General features: G+C 37.0%; 1 long non-coding RNA gene across 4 annotated transcripts in view; it reads right to left on the bottom strand.

Annotated features, from left to right (window-relative positions):
- The window catches only part of LOC129059015 (uncharacterized), a 179,020-nt gene that overhangs the window by 144,104 nt on the left and 9,224 nt on the right, over nucleotides 1–25,692 (bottom strand). For 3 of the 4 annotated variants that reach the window (XR_010139734.1, XR_008524591.2, XR_008524593.1), the window contains exons 3-4: nucleotides 25,493–25,585; nucleotides 10,087–10,188 (exon numbers count right to left, since the gene is read on the bottom strand). This is a non-coding gene — a long non-coding RNA (uncharacterized LOC129059015). The remainder of the gene's footprint in view (nucleotides 1–10,086; nucleotides 10,189–25,492; nucleotides 25,586–25,692) is intronic. The other variant, XR_008524592.2, reaches the window with a different exon arrangement.

The raw sequence follows: 25,692 nt of genomic DNA, 5'->3' as shown, positions 1-25,692 counted from the left end.
CAGTGCTAAAAAGCTGGAATGTGAATTCAGCTTTCCAGGATTCCCAAGCTTCTTACTGCCCATAAAGCAGGACACAGACACACAGAGATATGTACTCAAACATTGTCTTAAAGCTGTATACAAAGAGAGCATCACTTTGAATTATGCTACAAAACAGTGCCTGAAAGTTGTGTATGAAGTAAATTTCCATTACAAGAATCACAAATTGATATTTTATTTTGAGACTATTTACAGAGATGTGTTACACAAGTCCTAAAAATGTGTCTCCCTGACCATGTCACATGCATGGGCAGAGGAACACAGGCACACACATGCACATATACACAAGCCCCTTCACCTGGCTGACTTTTTCATCACTCCTCATCACTTCATCAGGCAAGTCTTCCCAAACTCTCTAGACTCAGCTCAATCCCCCTCATCTTCTCATTGTCTCTGTAGCTCTTACCACAGTTGCCAACTGACTCATTATTTGTTAGCAGAATAGGACAGTGTTTAAGTGTCAGATTCTCAAGCCAATCTTCCTAGGTTCAAATATCAGTTCTGTCACCTACTAGTTGTAGGATCTTGAGCAAGCTCTTCAACCTTGCTTTGCCTCAGTTTCCTCAACTGCAAACTAGAGATCAGAGTTCCATCTTCTGGGATTATTGAGTGGAACATGTGAGATAACGCATGTAAAATATTTGGGAAAGTGTCCAGTACATAGTAAGTTCTATACAGGTATTTGCTATTATTATTTATCAGCTGTGAGCATCACTCATTATGCTGTAAGGTACACAAAGGCTGGAATTGTTTGTGTATTTCCCACTCCTCATATCTGCTTTCAAATAGTTTTTGGGAGAAGAAAGTTGTGAAATCCCAGTTTCCTCTGCCATCACTAAATCTCTTCATCTCATTCACAGCTCTGCCACATTCTCTACGGTCACCATCATTGGAGCGGCTGTCACCACGGCTACCACAGCCCCTTTACTGACACATCCAAATACCTTAAGTTCAAAATACTGTGGCATCAGATTCAGAAAGAAGAGTGCTAATTCTAAAAGATAGCCATTCGAGCAGCAGCAATGTAACAGATGTTTTGTTGATTCAGCAATTATTTCAAAGGTAACAAAAACTCTAGCTAACAATAGAGGAGGCAGGAGCTTCAGCTCCAGAAGAAACACAACTACAAATTCACAGCCACTATCCACCAAGGGGGTACAAAATAATAGTAAGAATAACAATAACAAAAACAACAATGAAAGCACTAAGATGCTTTCAAGGGAGGCACCATAGCAGAGTCGTTACCAGCACAAGACCTGGATCCTGCCAATCTGGGTCTCAAGCCCATCTCTGTTACTTACTAGCTGTGAAACGCTGAGCTGTTTCTTAACTTTTACGTGATTTAGCTTCCTCTCTGAAAAATGAATATAAAAATAGTATCAGCACCACCACAGTATTACTATAAGGACTAAAGAATTACCTTTTGTAGAGAACTTGGAACAGTGACTGGCACATAAAAAGTATTCAATTAATGTTGGTTATTTTTGTTAATTGAAAGAGTTTTCACAGACATATCTCAAAGGACCAGCACTGAGAGTTTTCCACACATATATTATGCAGACACACACACACCCAAGACCTTTTTCCCAACACCTCACATTAACACTACATTTTGATACAGTGTATACTCTCTCAGGCCCTTTCCTTGGGCTCTTACACAAAGCCAAGAGTTCTGCCTGTTGCTCTTTCCCTTGATGTGACTATTACCTGTGTTAAGACAGGTATCTTAAATCAATCTAGGCATGGCTACCATTATTTCAATGCAGAACACGGACTAATAGTCCCAGCTTTACTTCTCAATCTAGGCTTTCTGTAAGAAGAAGAGCTTCCTATCCAGGTTTTCTTATGAACACACAAAAACCAATCTTTTATCCATGGCCTAACCCAGTGTTTACCAAACTTGAATACATCTGAAGACTTGCAAGGCTCTAACAATTTCTGTCTGAGAGACATATTCCAACCCTTAAATTTATGAAAGACTCAACAAGCTGAAAAAGCAAGCAATACAATTTCAGAGAAGCAGTTTATCCAAGGATACATGGACAGTAAAAAGTAGAACTATGCCTTAAAATCCTTCTTTTGACTTTAGTACAGTGTTTTCTTTTAAATTTTATTTATTCAAGAAGTTTGGAATTTAGAAATCATGGAGATGATTGGGCAAACCTAATACTAAAGGAAAAGTCAGATAATCCATAATATCATTGCTTTTTATTCCATTAAAAAAGCTGAGAATACTAATAAAGCTAACTTAACTAAAATCTGTATAGTTATGATCCTGTTCTATAAAAGAGGAGACCAGTGAATTTTTCATCCCCGGTGGTGCAGCAGGAAACAGAATCTACTACAGAAAAGAAAATGAGAAACTACATGAATCTTAGACAACTATTAAGACCTGTGTGTGAACTGGCTTGACATGCTGGAGTCCCAAGGAACCCACCCACACCATCAAGCTGTACTCACCTGCCAGCACTTTACCACAGGTCTTCATCAGGCACAGAAGAGGACTATACTGAAGACTGAGGGAAAGTCAAGAAATCTGAGAGAGAGATCCTTGAGGCATGTGAACCTTCCCTAAGTGCAAGGCAGCATCCCAGTGAAGGCTGGAGTCAGGACAGAAGAGTTAAAAGAAATCTGTCTGAGAAAGTCTAGGCCTTCACTAGGTCAAAACAGTCGCAACAGAGGCCAGAAATAAGGCAGAAGAACTGAGAACAGTTCCTCAGAGTGTTGTAAACTTTCGTTAAGTACAAGGCACTGGATGCTAAAGGCTTGAAGCAGCAGAGCAAAAAGAAGAGAGACCTCCTGAGATTAATAAAGTCAGAAACAGGAAAGGAAAAAGAACTCCCTAGCAACCAAAACAGTCCGGGAGCACACAGAGATCTCTGAAATCTTGCCAGTGCTCAGATCACAAGCCCTAGTGATAGAAAAGACCTTATTCTGTTTTCAAAACATTTGAAGTCAGTGGTAAACTAATCCAACAAAGGCTGAAATAATCCCACATACCTCAAACATACAACAGATTTCCTCAACTTTCCCAAGAAAAGGTCTAACAAAAAAAAAGTATGCACTTTTCTAGGGTAAATAAATATTAATTTTCTCAATCTGTACTATTTTTCTCACAATGTCCAACATACAGTAAAAAATTTTGAGACACACAAAGAGAAAAAATGTGAGCAATAATCAAATGAGAAAACAGTCAACAGGCTGAGACTCTACAAAGTACAGACCTTAGATTTATCAGGGGGTAACTTTAGCATAACTATGATAAATATGTCAAATAATTCAGTGGAAAAGGTGGAGAGCATGCATGAATATATACAGAATTTCAGCAGAGTAATGAAAAGTATGAAAAGAAACCAAACTGAAATGTCAAAATTTGTTTTTAAAATACACTGTCATCAAAAGAGAATACATATTAGGAGTCTAACAGGCCATAAAACACAACAGTAGCCTATTAGCAGCAGCAAAAAGCAGCAGTAAACCTGAGGACAGGTCAATTATCCAAAAATAAATAAATAAATAAAAGGGGGAATGAGTGAAAAAGTTGAGTCTATGATCCCTAGGACAATATTAAGTAGCCTAGTAAATATGTAATTGCATCTGTGAGAGATAGAAAATGAGTCAGAAGAAATCCTTGAAAACATAATGGCCGAGAATTTCTCAGAATTGATTAGAAATATCAAACCTCAGCATCAAGAATCATAGTAACCCCAAAAGAGGATAAACACAAAAACAGAACTAGGCACACCATACTCACTCTGTTGATAGCCAAAGATGACACAAAAATCTTAAAAGCAGTCAGAGAAAAAAGAAACATTACACAGAAGAAAACAATGATAAAAATTATGTCTGATTTCTCTTCAGAAACAATGAAGGCCAAAACAATGGAATGACATCTTTAAAGAGCTGAAAGTAAAACATGTTAGTCTGGAATTCTGTATAGGATTCTAAATAGAGTCTACATAAAATTGTAGCATAGTCCTATATCCTACAAAAATGAAAAATAAAGACATTTTCATACCCTTCTCCCCAAATCAGATTTTTTTTCCAGGAGACCTACACAAGAAATGCTAAAAGAAATTCTTCAGGGCCGGGCGCGGTGGCTCACGCCTGTAATCCCAGCACTTTGGGAGGCTGAGACGGGCGGATCATGAGGTCAGGAGTTCGAGACCATCCTGGCTAACACAGTGAAACCCTGTCTCTACTAAAAATACAAAAAATTAGCCGGGCATGGTGGTGGGCGCCTGTAGTCCCAGCTATTCAGGAGGCTGAGGCAGGAGAATGGCATGAACCCAGGAGGTGCAGTGTGCCAAGAGCCGAGATCATGCCACTGCACTCCAGCCTGGGTGACAGAGCGAGACTCCATCTCAAAAAAAAAAAAAAGAAAAGAAAAGAAATTCTTCAACGTGTACGTAACAGGCATATAAAATAGGCACAACAAACCATTTGGCAAAATCCAACACCCATTCCTCATAAAATGACTCAGTGAAAAAGAAACTGAAGAGAATTTTCTCAACCGAAAAAAAGCACCTATGAAAATGTATTATACTGAAAGATAAAAGACCAGAACAAAACAAGAATCTCTACTCTCACCACTTCTATTCAACTTTGTCCTGGAAGTTTCAGCTAGTACAATAAAGAAAGAAAAGAAAAATAAATAAGCACAGAAATCAGAAAAGAAGAAATAAAACTGTCTTTATTCACAGACAATATGATCATTTGTATAGAAATGTGATGGAATCAAGAATAAAAGCTACTTGTACTAATAAGTAAGCTTAGCAAGATTTTGGGATACAAGATTGGCATATAAAATCAACTGAATTTATATACTAGCAACAAGTTATTGGAAATTGAATGTTTTAAATGTCACTAATGATAACATAAAAATACATAAAATAGGGATAACGTACATAAAAGATGTGGAAAACCTATAAACAGAAATCTTAAAACATTGTTGAGAAAAAATAAAGAAAAAACAAAATAGATATATTAATTAGCCAGTAATATATAAAATATTACTCAATATTTTAAAGATGTCATTTCTTCCCAAATTATTCTACAGAGTCCAGCAAATTCCAATCAAAATCCCAGGAGGACTTTTGTAGAAATTGACAAAACACATATGAAAATGCAAAGAACCTAAAATAGTCAACAGCAACTATTTTTTAGCTCAGTGGCAAGAAACAATAGCAATTTTAAAAAATAACAAACAAGTTGGGGGGTTAACACTATTTCATTCAAGACTTCTTATAAGTAATCAAGTAAATGTAGTACTTGTAACATACACCAGTAGATCAATGAAGAAATAGACCTGGCCGGGCATGGTGTCTCATGCCTGTAATCCTGGCACTTTGGGAGGCCGAGGTGGGAGGATCATCTGAGGTCAGGAGTTCAAGACCAGCCTGGCCAATGGTGAAACCCCATCTTTACTAAAAATACAAAAAAAGAAAAATTAGCCAGGCATGGTGACATGTGCCTGTAATCTCAGCTACTCAGGAGGCTGAGGCAGGAGAATCACTTGAACCTGGGAGGTGGAGGCTGGAGTGAGCCAAGATTGTGCCACTGCACTCCAGCCTGGGCGACAGGGAGAGACTCTGTCTCAAAAAAAAAAAAAAAAAAGAAAGGAAAGAAAGAAAGAGACCCCCACACATACATGAGCAAATGTTTTCCACAAGGATGCAAAGAAACTCTAATAGAGAAAGGATAGTCTTTTCAAAAACAATGGGGGAGCAACTGGATATCCAATGCAAAAAAGAAACTTGAATCTGCCCCTTAATATATCTGTTTATTTTGCCACATGCAAAAATTAACTTAAAATGAATCATTGACTTAACTGAAAATAAAATGACAAAACTTCTTTTTAAAATAGGAGAATAACTTTTGTGACCATATGATAGGCAGATTTTTCAGATATAGCAAAAATAATCTATGAAAGAACAAACTGACAAATTGGACCTTATCAAAATTAAATGTACTGTTCTTCAAAAGATACTGCTAATAGAATAAGAAAATAAGCCACAGGATGGAAGAATATATTTCCAAATGATTTATATGATTTTTTAAAAAACTAGTATCCAGAATACATAATGATTCAAAATAAATTGAATCACTATATTCAAAAGAAATAACCCAATTTTTTAAAGGACAAAAGATTTGAACAGACACTTCAGCAAAAAAGATAATGAGTGGCAAATAAACACATGAAAAGAGTCTCAACATCATTAGTCATTATGGAAATGGAAATTGGAACCACAATGAGATGCCCCTTCATACCTGTGTAAATGGATAAAATTTTAAATATCAATAAACAAACAAATAAGTAGAAATTGACCATACCAAGTATTGGTAAAGATATAGGAGAACTGGAACTCTCATACACTTGATGGCAGAATTATAAAATAGTATAACCCATGGTCATTGGAGGAAACAGCATAGATGTTAATCAACAAATTAAAAATAAAACAACCATATGATCCAGCAATCCTACTTCTGGGTATTTATCCAAAGGAAATAAAATCAGTAAGTCATTGAGATATCTGTACTTCTATGTTCATTGCAGATTATTCACAATTTCAAGACATGGACTCCATCTAAGTGTCTATTAATGGGAATAAATAAAATGTAGTATATATACACAGTGGAATAGTATTCAGCCATAAAAAAGGAAATCTACTCATTTGTGACAACATAGATAAATCTGGAGGATATTATGCTGAGTGTAATAAGCCATGCACAGAAAGACAAATACTGTATGATCTTATTTTTATGTGGAATCTAAAAGAGTTGAACTCATAGAAGCAGAGAATTGAAAGATGGTTACCAGGGGCTTGCGAATGTAGGGACAATGTGGAGATGTTGGTCAAAGAGTAAAAAGTTTCAGTTAGACAGGAGAAATAAATTTTGGAGAATGATTACACAACATGGAGACTATAGTTAATAATAATATAAACTTGAAATTGCTGAAAGAGATTTTAACTGTTCTTACCACAAAAAAATAAGCATGTGAGGTGATAGATATGTTAACAAGCTTGATGTAATAATTCCACAATCTATACATATATCAAAACATCACATTGTATACCATAAATGTATGCAATTTTTATTTGTCATTTAAGATACAGATTTGTAAATTAAATTAAATCATAAAATACTACAACTACTTTGAAAAACAGTAGAGTTTTTTTTAAGGTTACCACAAAATCCAGCCATTTTGCTATTGGGTATTTACCCAAAAGAAATAAAAGAATATGTCCACATAAGACCTGTACACAAATGTACATAGCAGCTTTATTTTTAATGGCCCAAACTAGAAAGAACCCAAATGTCCATAAACAGATGAATGTATAAAGAAACTATGGCATACCCATACAATGGAATATTACTCAGCAACAAAATGAATAAGTTATTGGTATGTGCTACATTATAGCTGAGCCTCAAAATAATTAGGCTGAATAACAAAATGAGTATAATCTATATGATTCCATGTGTATTACATTCTAGAAAATACAAACTAATATACAGTGATCAAAAGCAGATCAATGATTGCATAAGAATTGAGGAAGGTAGGGAAAGGCTAAAGGAAGGGATGACAAAGAGGCCATGGAAAATATGAAAGGACAATGACATATTCATTATCTTGACTGTGATAGTTTTGTAGATGAATGTATATCTCAGAACATCACACTGTACACTTTATGTGCATTTTATGGTAGGTCAATGTTATGAACTTAATTGTATCCTCCAAAATTCATATGTTGAAGTCTTACCCACCATTACATCAGATTGTTACTATATTTCGAGATAAGACCTTTCAAGAGAGAATTGAGGTAAAATAAGGTCATATTGGTGGGCCCTTATCCAATACAACTGGAATTTTTTTGTTGTTGTTGTTTTGGAAGAGAAGAGATTAGGACACAGACCACAGGATGACCATGTAGGGACATAGCAAGAAGGTGGCCATCTGCAAGCCCAGGAGAGAGGCCTCAGAAGAAATCAATCCTGCTGATACCTTCAACTGAATTTTAGCTTCCAGAAATGTGAATAAATACATTTCTGTATGTTTAAGACACTCAGTCTGTGGTATTTTGTTATAGCAGTCGTAGTAAAGTAATACAGTCAATTATACGTCACTGGAGCTATTAAAATGAAAACAGGCTATGCATGGTGGCTCACACCTGTAATTCCAGCACTTTGGGAGGCCAAGGTGGGTATATCAGTTGAGCCCAGGAGTTCAAGACCAGCCTGGGTAACATGGTGAAATCCCATCTCTACCAAAAAAAAAAAAAAAAAATCAAAACAAAAAAAATCCAGCCAGGCATGGTGGCATGTGCCTGTAGTCCCAGTTAAGAAAATAATTCGAACACTGCTACAATAAAGAAACTTACACAAATCTCTTCGTGCACATGAGCTAGTATATTTTTAGAGGCAAAAAGTGGAATTTGATGATCAAAGTGTTTGTACCTAAAGTCTATGAACACATAAGGCATTAGGAAAAATATATATAGCTTCTATAACACTACTGCAATTGATTCCCTTCTTAAAGTATAATAAATACTTAGTTGTGTTTTTTTAAATGTCCACAGTATAGTGAGAAACATATATACAAATAATCACAAAATGATGGAGTAAAAATTACAGCGTAGGTATATAAAGCTATCCTATGGGTAAAAAGTAGGAAATTGCCTAAGAATGTCAAGGGAGGTTCACAAATTTAAAAACCAAAAAAAAGGTATTTGAAATGAATCTTAAAGAACATGTAATCTGCCAAACTAAGTAACAGATAAAGGGAAGTCTTAGAAGAGGGAAAGAGCATAACGTATCATCAAAAGTGTAGCTGCAACTGTCTCTTCAGATACCATCTGGACATAAAGTCCTAGTAACTTCAGGAAAATCACAGATGTTAGTCAGAGCTGGAAATATTCTTCAACCAATTTTGCATTTTACAGATGTTGTATCTGAATCCCAAGCCCAGACTGACTTTCACAAAATCATAAACTTGTTCATGAAAAACTCAAGGGCTGAATTGAAGTCCACTTATTCTTAGTTCACTGCTTTTCTACATAATCATCTGCCTCCATAAAGCAACAAGGATGGGTTTTTAAAAACAAAACAAAACAAAAACAAAAAAGCATTCCTACTGTAATAGATATGCCTTTATCCTAAATCCATCAGGTTCAAATAGACTATTTTCAAACAATATACAAAGATAATTTTATGGTATCTCTCTAGCCCCCAAAAATTCTAAATAGTCTTCTAACTTAGGTTTTATGGTTAAATATGGCTTTTTTACTCTAATTTTTTTAATTGACAAACCATGAGTCCTAAGTAGAATAACTCTAGGTTTACCAAAATGTTATTTTTAAAAATTTTTTTTGTAGAGACAGGGTCTGTCTATGTTGGCCAGGCTAGTCTTGATCTCCTGGACTCAAGCAATCCTCCCACCTTTGCTTCCCAAAATGCTGGGATTATAGGCCTGAGCCACTGCACCCAGCATTACCAGAATATTATTAATAGAAAACTAATAAATTATTTATTAAATCAAAACTCCATATTGAATGTACGCTATGTGAAGTACACTGTATCAGGCACACATTGAAACTGGGCACCCAGTGACCTATTCCGCAATTTATTTGTGTTACTTAGTGGTTTAACTCATAAGATATGATATCAGAAATATTTGGGTTTTTATCCTGGCTCCACTTACTTGCTATGTGATCCTGGCAAATTTTCAAACATCTATATAATGAGCTAATACTACTACACAGCTCATGAGTTGTAATGAACTTTAAATAAAATGAATTCAAAACACTCTATACATTGCTTGATACAGTCAGTGGTGATCAGTAGGTATTAGTTGACATAATCCTAACCATCAGTTTCATCATCTTCACCTTGACATGATGGTCTAGGTCAAGGTCTTAGCTTAGGTTCTCTAGAAAACAGAGCCTGAATCAAGAATTAAGTGTTGATGCTTTCTTTGGGTTCTACAAACCAGGGGGGGAAAGGGAGATGTAGCAAAGAAGGATGGAAAACCATGTAAAATGCTATTACCTTGCTGGTCACTGCTTCTCAATGAGCCATAAATAGGCATAGTGGATCACTCAGCAAAAGCACCTGCTTGGCCATACAGGACTTCAAATGAGCTTTGTGTATCTGTAATTGGAATAGTACATGGGAAGGAGTAAGAAGGGGAGAGAGGTATTTGCTTTCTTCCTCCCATCTTCAGTTTCCCATTAGTCAAATATTGCTCCATGGGAATTAATACCATCACACTTCTGAGTTGTGTCATCTAGCTCTTCTGGTGGCCACTCAAGATGTCAGTCACCACACCAAGTACTATGCAATTTCATCAGAGTGAATTTCAACTATGCATGCATAAACTGGAATTAAAAGTTCAAATGTCTAAAAACGTGATGGGAGGAGTAAGAAATTCTGAATCGTAGCCAGTAAACCTGACTGTCCTGTAGCTACTGCCCAGTGACAGCAAGTATCACTGTCAAACCATTGACAGCATGGGCTGAGAAACAAACCTGCTAAGGGAATCTAAAGCAGGACCTAAGATCTGGGTCATATATACTCTGGTCCTCACATGTCAACAACCTGTAATTAGAGACCTCTAATAAAGGTGTATTAGTCAGGTTTTGCTGCATAACAAACAACTGCCAAATCTCCATGGCTTAAAACAAAAAAAGTATTCACTTCCACTTCTCCCTCAGAGGTCCACAGATCAGCAGTGGATTAGCTGGGCTCAATTAGGCTCAGCTTGGCTCAAATTCAGGTTGGTTTCCTGTATCTCTGATCCTGGGACCCAGGCAAAAGGAGCTGTTGCTAACTATGGTGTGTCCTTCTCATGGCAGATGGTAGGAGCATAAGAGAGGCCAATGGAAACTTTCCATGCCTCCTAAAGCATTGGCTCAGAGCTGGCATGCTGGCACTTCTGTGAAAAACAGCAACAACAACTCACAAAACTCAAGTTTATAATCCACATTCTTCTACAATGCCTTGCAGTGTCCCAATATAACAAACTTCCATCTTTGATATTTTCATTTTTTCAGGATAATCCACACTCATCAATACCTAAAGTAGTATGAGTATTTCTCTTAATTAATTTGGTTTTCACAGTCACATTCTGAATCCTTTGAGGTGTCTATTCTTCTAAGTCATCTTCCTTGTACTAAAATCTAATTATTGAACACAAAAACAATTTTACTTCATTAGCAACACCATTTGTTCCTGTTAACACTCCCAGAGACAAAGGACATCTAGAGAAATGTAGAACTCCAAGTACTATGCATTCATAAACTGGAATTAAAAGTTCCTAAGCAATAGGGTTTTGGATACCAAGAATAGCCTAGCTGTTCCCTAGCCTTCTTCCAAGCCCCATGTGTTTGCTTAGTTAACACACTAAACTTTTTTTCTCTTTTTTTTCTTTTTTTTTTTTTTTTTTTTTTTTTACTACTGCCAGCATTGCAAAGTCAAAATAGCTGTGGAGGAACAAGCTGTTCTGCCTCATGTCTCATCAACATTCCTTGCTCAGTGTATCAAAACACAGAGAGCATACAGAGCAAATGCAACAACTCTTCAAAAAGTTCCCTGTTGGGGATTTTCTTCCCGGGAAACCATCCACAACTGCCTACTTAAAACATCAGAAGAAAGGTGGGTCTCCTATTCAAATCCAAGTGAAGTCACAGCAAGCAAGTATGGATTTAAACTTGGGTTATGGATTTAAAGTTTGGACTTTTGCCCCTTGAAAAATATATAGGCCTGCATGAACTAATATCAACATTAAAATGTGCAAACAAGTTTTCTTTCCAAAAGACCAATTTAAAATTTTGAGGTAAAGTTATTTCACCAGGTCATTGAGAAAAAAGTCATTGAACTAACATTTTAACCCAAATTTCCTTAGTCATCTGGGAAGAATTTTGATTTCAAATAGCAAGTATATTGCAAATAGTACCAAGCCAACTGTATAAGATGGGTCCATTTAAAGAAAGCTAAATGGAAAAGTTGATAAGATGATCAAAGCCATTTCCCTTCAGATCACAGATCAGCTAATCACCTTTGCCTTTTAAGAGAGAAAAAAAATTAACAGGAGAATGTTTAACCTATTTGTCCACATTTAAACATATACAAAATCGGGTATTCAATTTACAGTCTTTCTCTTATTCAAGATCTGATAATTAAATTAATACTTATTGTAAAGAAATAGTTTCTACTTGCATAGTTAAAACAAATGATATTTCATTTAACACAAAAATAGTTCACAGTCAGAATTTGGTTGATATCTGAAATGATACTTAATAATCACTACTACCATAACTTACAGATGAGTGGCTGTAACAATAGAGAGAACACTTGCTAGAAAGCAAGCAGTGATTTTTGAGCAGAACTCTGGCAAGAAATGGCTTCCTTCTCAGTAAAAACCAAGACGATCTAAACCACCATCCACTTCTACCACTGCTTCTACCTCCTGCACCCTAAAGGGAAGAGTTTCCCAAGTATTCTTTCCAAGTGACCACAATAGACAATTGTGCCTAGACACATGGGAAGAGAGCCATATACCCTACATTCCAGCAAAGCAATGAAATAGAAAGAGCAATAAGAGGAACAACACAGTGCGAAATATAATACTTTAAGTCTAAAATGTGAGCCATTGCATTTAGATTATAGAAACTCATCATCCTGGGTGCACAGGTCATCCCTGAAAACAACAAATGCCAACTTGGAGTAGATTATGAGGATTGTTATTTAGTACAGAAATTACAAGAGAAAATAGTACAGAGAAAAGAAGAGATTGTGAACAAGATGGACCAAAACTTGTTCACATCCTCTTCTTACTTTAAATATTTCACTTATGGCCGGGCACAGTGACTCGTACTTGTAATTCCAGTGCTTAGGGAGGCTGAGGCAGGAGGACTGCTTGAGGCTAGGAGTTTGAAACTAGCCTGGGTAACAGGTAAAAAAATTAAAAATTAAAACATTAGCCATGTGTGGTGATTGCACCACTACACTCCAGCCTGGGCAACAGAGCAAGACCCTGTCTCTTAAAATAAAAAAATCACTTATATTTACTAGTAATGAGATATTAGAAGACAACATAGAAGCGACTGGCACAAAGCCTGGGCCTTTCCGGTCAGTCCGTCCTTATCTCAGGATGTTGCATTCCCAGCATATTCTACAGTTTCTCTTGAGAACTACAGACGAAAAAGGAGGGAGAACTGGGTGGATACAAGGCCACCTGGAGAACTGTCCTGCATGTGGTAGGTCAACAAATATTTTTTAAGTGCTTACAATGCACTGCACAGTGGTTTTTGCACAGTGGTGAAAATGGATATCAAGAATGACAGTGAGGCAGGGAAACATCAGGCCTCATACTGAGTATAACAAAAATGCATTTTTTTAAGTTTGTTGCTTTAACCATTACATGAAGAATTCCTTGATTTATTAGGGCCAAAGGCTAACCAGCTAAAATAAAACACTGAACCATACTTTAAAAACAAAAGTATGTATCTCTTCTCAAACAGCTCTGAGGAAAGCAATCCAATTTGGTGGGGTGGCTCTGCTCCATTTTGTCATTAGGGTTTCAGACTCCTTTCATCTTGTTCCACCCCCTTGGGCATCACTGTTACCTGCACAGTTGAAGCCCAGAGTTCAGCTGGAGGAAAAGGGAACACATGAAAGAGGCACTTCCACTGCCTTCAGGACTGGGATCAGGGTTTAGACACCTCACTTCTCCTCACATTCAATTGGTGAAAACTTAATCACGCCTGATGCAAGGGAGTCTGAGAAATGTGGTGTAGCCTCATTTTTTGTTTGCTTGTTTGTTTTTTGTCACTGTGTTGGTGGGTCTCCTTACTGTAGCAGCTTAGTCTTTTGCCCTAATTAAGGGCGCATAGAAAAAGAAGAGAACAACTTTTGTTGGACAACTGAAATCCAACAAAGAATTTCTAAGGAATGTCGTGAAAAAAGATGATTTTATATAGTACATTTTGAGTCTGTATATGAATAATTATTTCTGCTCAGAATCTGGTCCTATCCTAGGAAAAAATTCAATGATAATTTTTAATTTCAGAAATAATCTAGAGTAAACCTCTATCACAAGAGAAAAATGAGGCCCAGATAAATGAAGTTGCCTTCTCAAGCAGCTGGTAAGAGAAGCAAGACTGCAACCCACATTTACACATTCTTCTCAAGCCTGGCATGAATTCGCTAAATCATGCACTTGCTAAAGTCATATGAGCTCTCTAGATAGTCAACCAAAATGGTTTAAACTCTAAAGTGGATTTTTGTCCCCTGCCAAATTAGATGGTTTGGCTTTCTAGCCAATTCAGAAGTCCCCGTAACTGCTAATGCTCTGTTTTATATTTTAATATAAAGAATGTATTTACGTGACAGAGGAAGTTGAAAGGATTTTTAAATAGCCTTTCCTAGAAGAATCAGAACAATTCTGACGTAAGGTGAATTTCTATTCACCATTAACTCTCCCCATTGCAAAGCAGAATATTCTGTGTTCATTGCCACAAAAAAAGGAATTTATGATGGCAGAAAGCAAAGTGAAAAAGACATATCTTTCAGACTCTTTTTGTTTCAAGGATCTAGGCTTGTTTCTCAACAGTGGCACTAATGACATTTTGAGCCAGTAATTATTTGTTATAAGGGTTTGTCCTGTGCTCTGTAGGATATTTAGCAGCATCCTTGGCCACAACCCACTAGATGTCAATAAAACCCCTCAGCTCTCTAGATGTGACAACCAAAAATGTCTAGACATTGCTAAATGAGCTCCAGTTGAGAACTGTTGATTTAGGATGTTAAGGGAAGAGAAAAGAATCAAGACACAGACAAAAGATCTTAGAGAAAACATTATGAGTCGGCAAGAATTTGCTACTCCCCCACCCTACCTTCAAAACAAGGCTAGAAAAATATTCTTCGGCCAGAGTGATGGGAACAGAGTCAGAGAGGAAGTAAGGAGAACATGCATCAACAACAAACCCAGAGCCATTCTTTGGATCAAGTCCTGAAGAGGTGGCAACACCCCCAGATAGGTTTGTGGGGTTCAAAGGCAGAGACAACTTGCAATCCATTGTCCTAGTAAAGTGCTGGGACTGGGAGATGTCAATATTCCAGACAAGAGATAGTTGCAAAATCTATCTATATAAACCACAGTATGACATGGGAGCAGCGGAATAATTCCTGATCACTCAAGAGTGATCTGGAAATAGTGGAGAAAATGGCAGACCAGAAGGGGCCATGTCAATGGGAGCAAAGGCCATCTCTGCAGCATCCAGGGAAGAGCACTGATGGGGAATCAAGTGAGGGATGCTCAGGGACACCAGGATAGCTTAGTGATGTTAAGAATTTGTGGGCCCTGTCCCAACATCACATCTTACTGCTACTTAACACGACTCTAGAGAAACAGAAAGGATTCTCCAAATCAAATAAGATTAACTGTCTGCCACTCTAATTTAAAAAGGGACTCTGTATTAGTTTCCCAGGGCTGCCACACAAATTACCACAAACTGGGTAGCTTCAAGCAACAGAAACTTATCCTCTCACAGTTCTGGAGACGGGAAGTCTGAAGTTGTCGGCAGGGCCATGCTCCCTCTGAAGTCTGGGGAAAAAAAAAAAAAAAAAAACTTTCCTTGCCTCTTCTAGTTTCTGGTGGTTGTCAAAATTCCTTTGTATTCCTTGAGTTGTAGATGAATCTCTCCAATCTCTGCCTCCATCCTCTCATGGTTGTCTCCCCTGTGTGTCTGTGTCCAAATTCCCTGTTCTTATTAGGGCACATCCTCACCCAGTTTGACCTCACCTTAACTTGATTACCTCCACAAAGTCTCCATTTTCAGATAAGGTCACAGTCACAGATTCTAGGTGGACATCAATTTGTCAGGGTTAGGGGGACGGGGAGAGGCAGATATTTAACACATTTCAAGCTGTAACAGAAGTTAAGCAAGCTTTAGAAAAATAGTTATATCTTTTGCCTGCCTGAGTTTGTAATTTAAAGTTTGTACCAATCGTAGGCAATAAGGAAAAGTGTTACCATACCAGCAATTGCTAAAAATAGTATATTCTAGATCTTCAATAATAAACCATTCCTCTACTATGATTCTGAGAAAGATTTAGATTCTTCTTTCAGCTACGCCATAACATGTGTTAAACCATCCACTATGAAGGAAAATCACTGACACATATAATTAGTACTTAAACCCTTTTTTGAAAAAAATAACTATGTTCAAATAAAAGGAAGATAGTACGAAGAACTTCCACCTCACTTGCGAGGAGAAACTGTTCTGCATCATGCGCTTTTCTTCTCTTGCAAAACTGGTCAGATATATCATGGTACTAACACTGAGAAACAGCATTCATGTTTAGTATGTGACTATTTTGAGAAAGGCAAAAGAGGAGAGGTCAAGAGAAAGAAAATAGTCTCATCAACAAAAAATAAAAAGTCATATAACTCATAAGTGAACCCCCAAATATGCCCACATTGATAGCAATTCACATTTCCTTCTACTTTAATCCACAGCAGTAAAATAGCCATCTAAAGCCAGGCACAGTGGCTCAAGCCTGTAATCCCAACACTTTGGGAGGCCGAGGCAGGTTGATCACCTGAGGTCAGGAGTTGGAGACCAGCCTGGCCAACATGGTGAAACCCTGTCTCTACTAGAAATACAAAATAAATAAATAAATATATATATATATAAATTAGCCAGGCATGGTGGCGAGTGTCTGTAATCCCAGCTACTCAGGAGGCTAAGGCAGGAGAATTACTTGAACCTGGGAGGTAGAGGTTGAAGTGAGCTGAGATCGCACTACTGTACTACAGCCTGGGTGACAGATTGAGACTCAAAAAAAAAAAAAAAAAACTCATATAAAATAAGAAAACATCAGCAACACCCCAAGCTGATGTGGGAAATTCTGATGGAAAAAAAATCACAGGGCTTATTATAGTAGTCAACGTGTCTTTTTAAAAAATCTATTTATCTATTTGCAGAAGGGAGGACTATCATAAAGCAGTTAAAATGAAAGAAGACAAAACTGTCATTCCCTCACTGACCGGCAGGCTGAGTGGTGGTGAGCAGAACTGACTAAACAAGCCACCCCTGAGTAAGGAGCAGAGTGAAGCCTGTAGTGTCACACTGTCCTTCCCACACTGCCCTGCCAGCACCATGACTACTACCTCCACCATCAAAGACATGCATTTACATATACACAGGCACAAATTAGATCACGGGAATGTGTGTGAAGCACGTTCACTGTGCACTGGCTACCAATTTGTCTGAGTCCAGTGAGACAGAACACCCACACATACAACAAGTTACATAAGTGGATTTATTACTTACAGATAAGCAGCAAGAGAAAAAAAAAAAAAAGCCTAGGATTCATGACGAGCCTGTCCCTTCAAGGTTCAGGAAAGCTGCCTGGGGAAGATAAAATCTCATCAGTATGTGCCCCACTTGCACCACAGCCGAGGGACCCCCAACAGGCAGCCTGCCTTGGGTTTTATACCGTAGGGACAGTATGACATGCTGGGCTAAAGTGACTTTCTGTTTATAGAGGGGACTGGCACAATGGACTGTTCAGGTCAGCCCCTCCTTATCTCAGGCTGTTGCATTCCCAGAACATTCTACAGTTTCTCTTGAGAACTACACATGAAAAAGGAGGGAGAACTGGGTGGGTCCAAGGCCACCTGGAGAACTGTCCTGCATGTAGTAGGTCAACAATATATTGTAAGTGCTTACAATGCACTGCACAGTGGTTTTGCACAGTGGTGAAAATGGATATCAAGATTGACAGTGAGGTAGGGACAAATCAGACAAAGGAGACGTGATCTGAGAGACTGTATGGGGGCACTATGGCTTGGCAGTGACCATTTGCCAAGTGGTCACTGCCAAGCCATAGTGCTCCCTCCCAGTCAGTCCCATCTCTGTCACCCTAATAAGCTGGGGAATAGGAAACTAATGTCCACTGAATACAGGCCCACAAATCTTTTTAGAATTTTTCTTCTCCCCTTACTTCATCCCTAATCATGTCATTGTATTATTCTAACCACATGTCATTTTCACCAAAGAGAGAAGAAATACAAAGAAATCCGAACTTTGAGGTTCGTGGAGATCAAGTTACTTGCTAAAACCTAAATGTGATTCTGATAATATCTAGCACAGATGAATCCTTTGAAGCAGAGTTACATAAAATTTCTCAATCATATTCACTATTTATTTTGTGTTAATCCATCAATCCAGTGTATTATTGAAAAATGTGGCAAATTGAATCAGTTTCTAATACATCCAAACATAACATCTAGAGGAGTTACTAGTCTAGTTGTTTGATTACCCAGCTGTGTCCTTAGTACATTTAAGTATTTAGTAAATGGTAAGTTAAAATTACCTCCTATTCATAAAGAGAGGCATAATTAAATGATCTATTCCTTTATCTATCTATCCAGCAAGCCAGCCAGCCAATAATACTTACTAACTACCTAATATAGACCAGACATTGCCCTAAGCAATTAAGGCTATCAAGAAGAAAAGAAATAATCTGTGTCCTCAAGAAATACACAATATTGAACAGTAGACTCAAATATGTTTTATTGTACACCATCATCAGCTAAAAAAATTGGGCATATATACCCAATACCACAAATGTATATTTACTTGTTTATAAATTACAAATAAGTACTATCATAATAATATACTGCATGTATAGATAATATATATATAACAATGTTAATATTTTGATACAGTAAATATAGACAGACATAATATACAAAAGGAAAAAATGACACAAAATTATAGTTAAAAGAAGTGAAATAAAAAATAAATAGTTCTAAGTAGAGTAAGAGAAAGAGTTCCAAAAAAAAACGAACCAGACCCTTAAATCATCAGCATCAAGGACAGTATCCAAGATAACAAGTGACTGCCTTTTGGCCAGGGTACTCCTGAGATAAAATCTACTAGGTACCATTTTCTGCTTAACCCAGACTACCCTTTCCCATCATTATAATTGCAACATACAACCTCAACATCTCAAGGAGTAAGAAGATAACGTTAGCTAGTCCGACATAAACAACTTGAAATACCAACTTTGGAGATACGGAAAAGTTTTACTTTGGAAAATCCAAGATCTCCTTAGGTTTAATTTGATGTGGAAACTTAAAAGAGACTTCAGAAAACTGGTTGAAGCTTAAGTAGAAAAAATATATTTTCCATAATTTCTCCTGTGTAGTCATTAATAACATAACAATGAAAAGCCAAATTCTGCCACATTATTGGCAACCATCCTTCTGTCACTAAAAAGAATGATCTTATCATTGACAGATGCTAAGACTCAGTGGTTTGAATCACACCATGTGTTACAAATTAAAAGGGCTAACATCACAATAACACTAATCTTGAAAAAATAGGAGAAAAATAATTTTAGGAGCTGTAGGACCAACATTTAAATGAACCCACATACAATAGTCTAAAAAAGCCACACATAAAATTAGATAACATATTAGTCCAGTTAGTTTATTGAGCAAGTCTAAGTCCACTCTGCCTAAAGCATTAAGCTGTATCTATAATGTTTTAATTTCTACAAAAGAAATAGATATTAGTTTATGCATAGGAAAAACTATTTTTAAAAACATTATTTGTATACGGGAAGGGGCTGGAACAAGAATTTTTAACCTTCTTAAACATCCATGTCTCTAAGTTTAATTTTTTGTAAGGATAATGTACCATTCTTATAAGGAAAATATATAACTTTTTAACAAACAAACAAAACACTCTATTAAAAAATAGCACAGTGTAACAAAAACCATATCAAACTAAAAATCAGAAGACTTCGGTTCTAAAAATCAGTGCTGCCATTCACCAATCATGAAATAAATGGCCATTAATATTGGTGGTGGTTGTGGTGCTAGTTCTGGCTCTGGTGCTGGTTGTGGTTGCTGTTACACTGGTCATGGTTCCATCCGTTGATTCCAAAGGATACCCTAAACTTGCCCAAGTCTCCTCTTCTGAAAGTCGGCCTCTTTCATGTATATTGTGTGCCAGCTTTGCCCCCTACCAACGATATGTTGCATTACAGCCTGCTCAAAAAGATTGTTTTTCCACCTGTTCCTACTGAGGCATGACTCCTCTAAACCTGAACAGCCCTGATTTCTAGTCTGGCATCCACCTCTAAATAGCTGCAGCACCTGGGACAAGCCCTCTAACTCTCTGCTTGTGAGAACGTTCCAGGCACATATGTAAAAGTGAGGCTGCCTTTTCTCCTGTACTTCATGAGGTAACATAGAGTGATTCGTGGGTAACTTCTTGAATTTTATTTCAGCAAACATTTAGCAAGTGCTATTATGTGCTACATACTGTGCTAAGAGCTGGAGGTATGAACATGAATGAAATATGGCCCCTATCCTTAGTGTCCACGGTGTCTCAAGTTTGTATATGGAAATAACATTTTGTTTGTATATGGAAAAGAACATTTTCTTTCACAAGTTCATCTGTTCATGTTAACAGACGAAAAAGCCATTGGTGTATGCTCAAGGAGCTCACTTATTAACATTTGGTTTATAATTTTATACAAGAACAGAAGTGAAAGGTGTGTTTTTTTTTTTTTTATCTTTGAGTGAGTCAATGCACATCTACTGAGCATTTACTATTTGGAAGGCACTAGACTTGATACCGGGATTCAAACAAGATGGGAACTACTTCCAAGATGATAGGAAACAAGTTACAGAGCAGTGCAGTAACTGCTCTGACTGCTCAACCACCTCTTCCAGGAGGATTTGAGGAATTCTCCTCTGAGGAAGGACACTGGATCAGATCTTAAACAATCATTGCTTGCTAGTACGAAGGAAAAGAGGGTGGCCAGAAGAGACCAGACAGATGTGGGTAGCAGGAGGACAAAGTTACACAAGAGATCCTGACTGTGCCAGCCCTTAATCCCGAAGAAAGAAGCATGCTGGAATTTAGAGTTCCCTTAAGCAAGCAGTGGAGACCTTATTTTAAATGCACTAAACTTAGGGGGATTCTCAGATCATCTTTACTGAATAAAGACTCTGGGGATAAGCTTTAATTAATTGAGAATAAAGAGAGTGGGAGATCACTAACGATATCCCCAAGTGGAAAAGGATAGTAGTTGGAGGCCAGTACTAAAATCAGACTTTTAATTTGTGCTCAGGGAACTGCTAGCTCCTGAAAGCACTGTTTTCTCATGGTTCTGAGGGCAAGAATGACAGTTTCTCTTAAATCCTTCAAAGTCTGGTTATGTAGCTGGGAAGAAAGGCAGGTCTAAGATTTTGTTTTATTTTTGTTGTTTTTAACATACATCCTAGTGATTCAAAAGCAGATGATCAATAGATCATACTCTAAGAAGCAGTGCCTTATAGCGCTATACCCAGGCGTCTGATAAAATAGGTAATACCAATTCCAGAGCTCTGAGCTATATAATTCTAAATGTTTCACGTGTGCCAGACAACTAGATGCTATCACTGGATGTGACATATTGACTTGCCAGAGCCACATAAGAGCTAAAAATGTTTTATACATTTGCCCAGAAGCATAAAGAAAGCTATGCAAGCACAAAACAGTGTCTTTGTAAATACCATGGAATAGTAATAACGAAATTGCTATTTCTGGGCATGTTGTTAATTCTGCTTTATCTATCTATACCTGCAGGTTTCTGAAGGCCTGTACTCAGCGCTAGCTGTGGCCACACTGTAGAAGGAAAAGCTGAGTCCCAGCTGGACCAGGTGAGCCTGATGAACAGTGGCCCGCCCAAGAACCAGTCAGATTTCACCAACTATTCATCTCGCCAGGCTCAATCACCCTGGGCCCTCCAAAAGAGGAAAGATGAGCCAGAGATTAGGTAGAGAGGGAAGTTCAAAGTGAAGCAAAGGGGAGGGGAAGAGCTATTTATCCATCTTCTGAGCTGAAGCTTGCCTGTCAAAAAACATTCTTTGTTTAGTTTTCCAGAGGAAAATAGAACAGCAAATTATGTTCTGTTGTGATAAAGACAAAGCTGCAAAGCCACTGAAAAATTTTGTGAACTTAATTACTAAGTTTTGCATTTTAAAAACTCTTTAAATTTCTAATGGGCTGGATTATTCATATTTAGGAATTTCAAATCATATATAGATAATTTTTTTTAAATCATAGTGTACCAACCTTAAAATCACTCATTTCTCATCCCTAGCTCAGTGTAAGGCTCAAGTCCAGAGCGCAAGAGGTAACAATTCTGCAGGAGAAGAGTGCCATCTGCAGGAGAACTGTACAATACCTGACAAAATCCTCAGAGTTAATAAAAATGAGACAATTCATTAGTGGAGATTCCACACTCAGCAAGTTGTCTGGCATACAGTAAACTCAATAAATTATTATTGCTATTTGCATGGTAGTAATTATGGCAATATATAATTTTGCACTGCATCTCTCGAAATTGAAAAACAAAAACAAATCAAAAGCCCAAGGAAGAAAGAACCAGAGGCTATTCAGATTATTCAAATCATTCTCCTGGTTTTCATAGGAAAATCTATGAAAATACATATCAGGATTCTTCCAGATATGTAAGAATCTATACCATTTTTAAAGGTCTTACAGAAGGAAATCCCACAGCCTCTTATATTCATACCCATGGCTCTACAAGCTTCAGCAGGGCCAGGGCCAGGAAAACTTTGTTATGTAAATTTAGTTTGGAATGTTCTCCTTCCTCCCCTTTCAGAATCTATACCAGCCCTCATTTTAGAACACACGTTCTTTCATCTGTTCAATAAATATTTTTTTGTGTACCTGCTATGTTCTGGGTGCTGTGATATTTAACCTGCATACAATGGTGAACCCACCATATTTCCTGTCTTTCAAAAGTTTACAGCCAGTTGATCCTCTAAGACTCCAAGATGCTCCTGCTTCCTTTTCCCTGTCTCCCACCTCCTTTTTCAGCTCCTCCTTCCTTCTTCCGTATAAATACTTCATGCTAGGAACCTCTCATAATCCCCCTTGCTCTCAACAAAACTAAACTGCCTGGGCTTTGTTTTCTCAGGGTTCTAATCTAGGTAGTGACTAGCTAATCTGGTAGATGATTTCATGACAAATGCTAATTGATCTCATCACCAAAGTAATTTGAACACTTTTTCATGAGGTATTTCTGAAGACACAACAATCATTTAGGTCTCTGTGTTGGACTAATGGAGATGATCTTCTGAGTTAGGCAGGGCCTTGTGCTGCATATGGTACCTGGTACTCCAAAGAGCAGAGCCAACCTTGATTTTTTTTGGTTTTATGCCATTATTTCAACCTATTTCTCAATTTGCCACAATAGAGTTAAAGAATTCTATTGAAGATGTACCCAATCATCTTTTACTATAGAGTAGCTCCTTTAAATTCTTGATAAATGTCTCTTCTCATTCTTTTCTCTGATACAAACAGGCTCCCAATAATAATTCAAAACACCATTGAAAAACCCCATTGAAAAATGAAGTTACATTAACTTGCATTTTTCATCTTTTATACATATTTTCCCAAATTTTACATAGCAAATAGATGATGAAGCCACCACTGAACTTCCTCAATTTTATAAGTTCAAATCAGATATGAGATTATTGCAAGCTACTACTCCTGTCTAAGAGGTGATTTCTACTATAAGTGGTTCCTGATGCATGTTCTTAACCATTCTGCAAGATGGTGTTTGTTTAATTCTGGGCTCTGCAAATGGTGGTCCTGCTTCTGACAGCATTTATTAAAAATAAAAATACATCAGCCCAAATTAAGAAAAAATTCCTTCATTTTCTTGAACTGGAGTGTATATATATTCATACCAAAAAAAAAATAAGAAAACAAGTAATAAGAAGATAGGGTTTGTATCCCAAAATGTAAACTTTTTCAATGAGGCATAGATTTTTTTTCTTTATTTTAATATCTATCTCTAATTTTAAGAAGGCCCTGTGGAAACTACATCAACTGTCTTTGAATATTTCCTTGGATATGATTGAGTTGTTAAACTTACACGTTCAAATCTCCTGGATAAGAATGATCTGTAACAACCCACTACAAATTTGGGCAACATTTATAAATAAACCTTGGAATTTATTCCTCGGAAAATTTAAAATGCCATAGGAGAAGGGAATTGAATATTATTGATGCTTTTTCAATGCCAGGTACTTTGTATATGTTATTTCGTGTGACTTTAAGCCCTGTCAAGTTATTTATGTTGTTTAGACTTATCCTCATCTAATAGATGAGAAAATCAAGGCCAAGAGAAATTCTATAACTTGTCAGTAAGTTATATTGTTCAGATTCAGCCTCACGTCCATCTGGGTCTAGCACATGTTCCTTCTATGATACACGAAGACCCTTATTATAAGTGCTGGCTGTGAGTTTCAAATGAAAAGATGGGCTTGGCATTGGGATGAGATGATGTAACCCAAGGCAAGGACTCTGATGGAGCACCCTAAAATGGAACACTGTAATAGACCACTATAAAAACAGGAAAACATCTTTAAAGAGCATGTGGTTACTTACTTAATATACATTACTGATTATCAAGCTATGTTTATCATTTGTGGGGGTTTTAGATCTAATTTTCAAAGTGTGGCCATTTGGAGATTAAATATTATAGTGTAATGTCTGTTCATCATTTCTGGTGAATCAGACTTCACTATTGCTATAAATACATTTTAGGCTAAAAAACCCTGACTCCTAGAGTAATGAATAAGCTTATCCCTCACATTTAAGCTTTATTGATTTCTGCTTTGTATTATGTTTCAGAATATTTAGAATGTCATTTTTGCAGTTAACAGGATTGCCTGTGCAGATGGTAAAAATACATTTATTCAAGCCCAATCTTCATTCTAAAGATTTTGGTAAAACATTATTTGTTCACTGCTTTATTTATAGAAAATTTATTGTAAAACTGTTTGGTATTTATCATAAACCCAGGCATTAAACTACCATCTGACCGTGACCCAGCAATTGCACTTTGGGGAATTTATCCCAGTGATAAGAAAAATTCGATTTTCACAAAAACCTGTATAATAACCCAAATCTGGAAACAACCCAGATGTCCTTCAACAGGTAAACAACTGAATAAACTGTGATATATCCAATCCCAAAAGGTTACATACTGTATGATTTCATTTATATAACATTTTCAAAACAACAAAATCATAGAAATGAACAAATTAGTGGTATCAGGGGTTAAGGAATGGGTGGGCAGGAGACAGTATGTGTGGCTGAATCCACAACATAAGGGATCTTTGTGATAATGGATCTTTGTGGCAAATGATACTGCACCTTGACTGTTATCAGTGTCAATATCATGGTTGTAATATTGTGCTATAGCTTTTCAAGATGTTATTATTGGAGGAAACTGAGTAAAGGGTCCAAGGGATCTCTGTCACTTCTTACAATTGTATATGAGTCTACAATGACCTCAAAATAAAAAGTTTAATTTAAAAAAAGAGGTCAAGCATGGTGGCTCATACCTGTAATTCCAGCATTTTGGGAGGTCAAGGCAGGAGGATCACTTGAGACCAGTAGTTCAAGACCAGCCTGGGCAACATAGGGAAACTATGTCTCTACAAAAAAAATAAATAAATAAAAAGTAGGTTATTTTTTGAGGGGAACTCTGAAATAAAAATAAGACAAAAATACAAAAAAAAAGTTAGCCAGGCATGCTGGCACA

Source organism: Pongo abelii, chromosome 3 (genome assembly GCF_028885655.2).
Source record: "Pongo abelii isolate AG06213 chromosome 3, NHGRI_mPonAbe1-v2.0_pri, whole genome shotgun sequence".
NCBI lineage: Eukaryota > Metazoa > Chordata > Mammalia > Primates > Hominidae > Pongo > Pongo abelii.
This window is presented reverse-complemented; position numbering and strand designations above follow the sequence as displayed.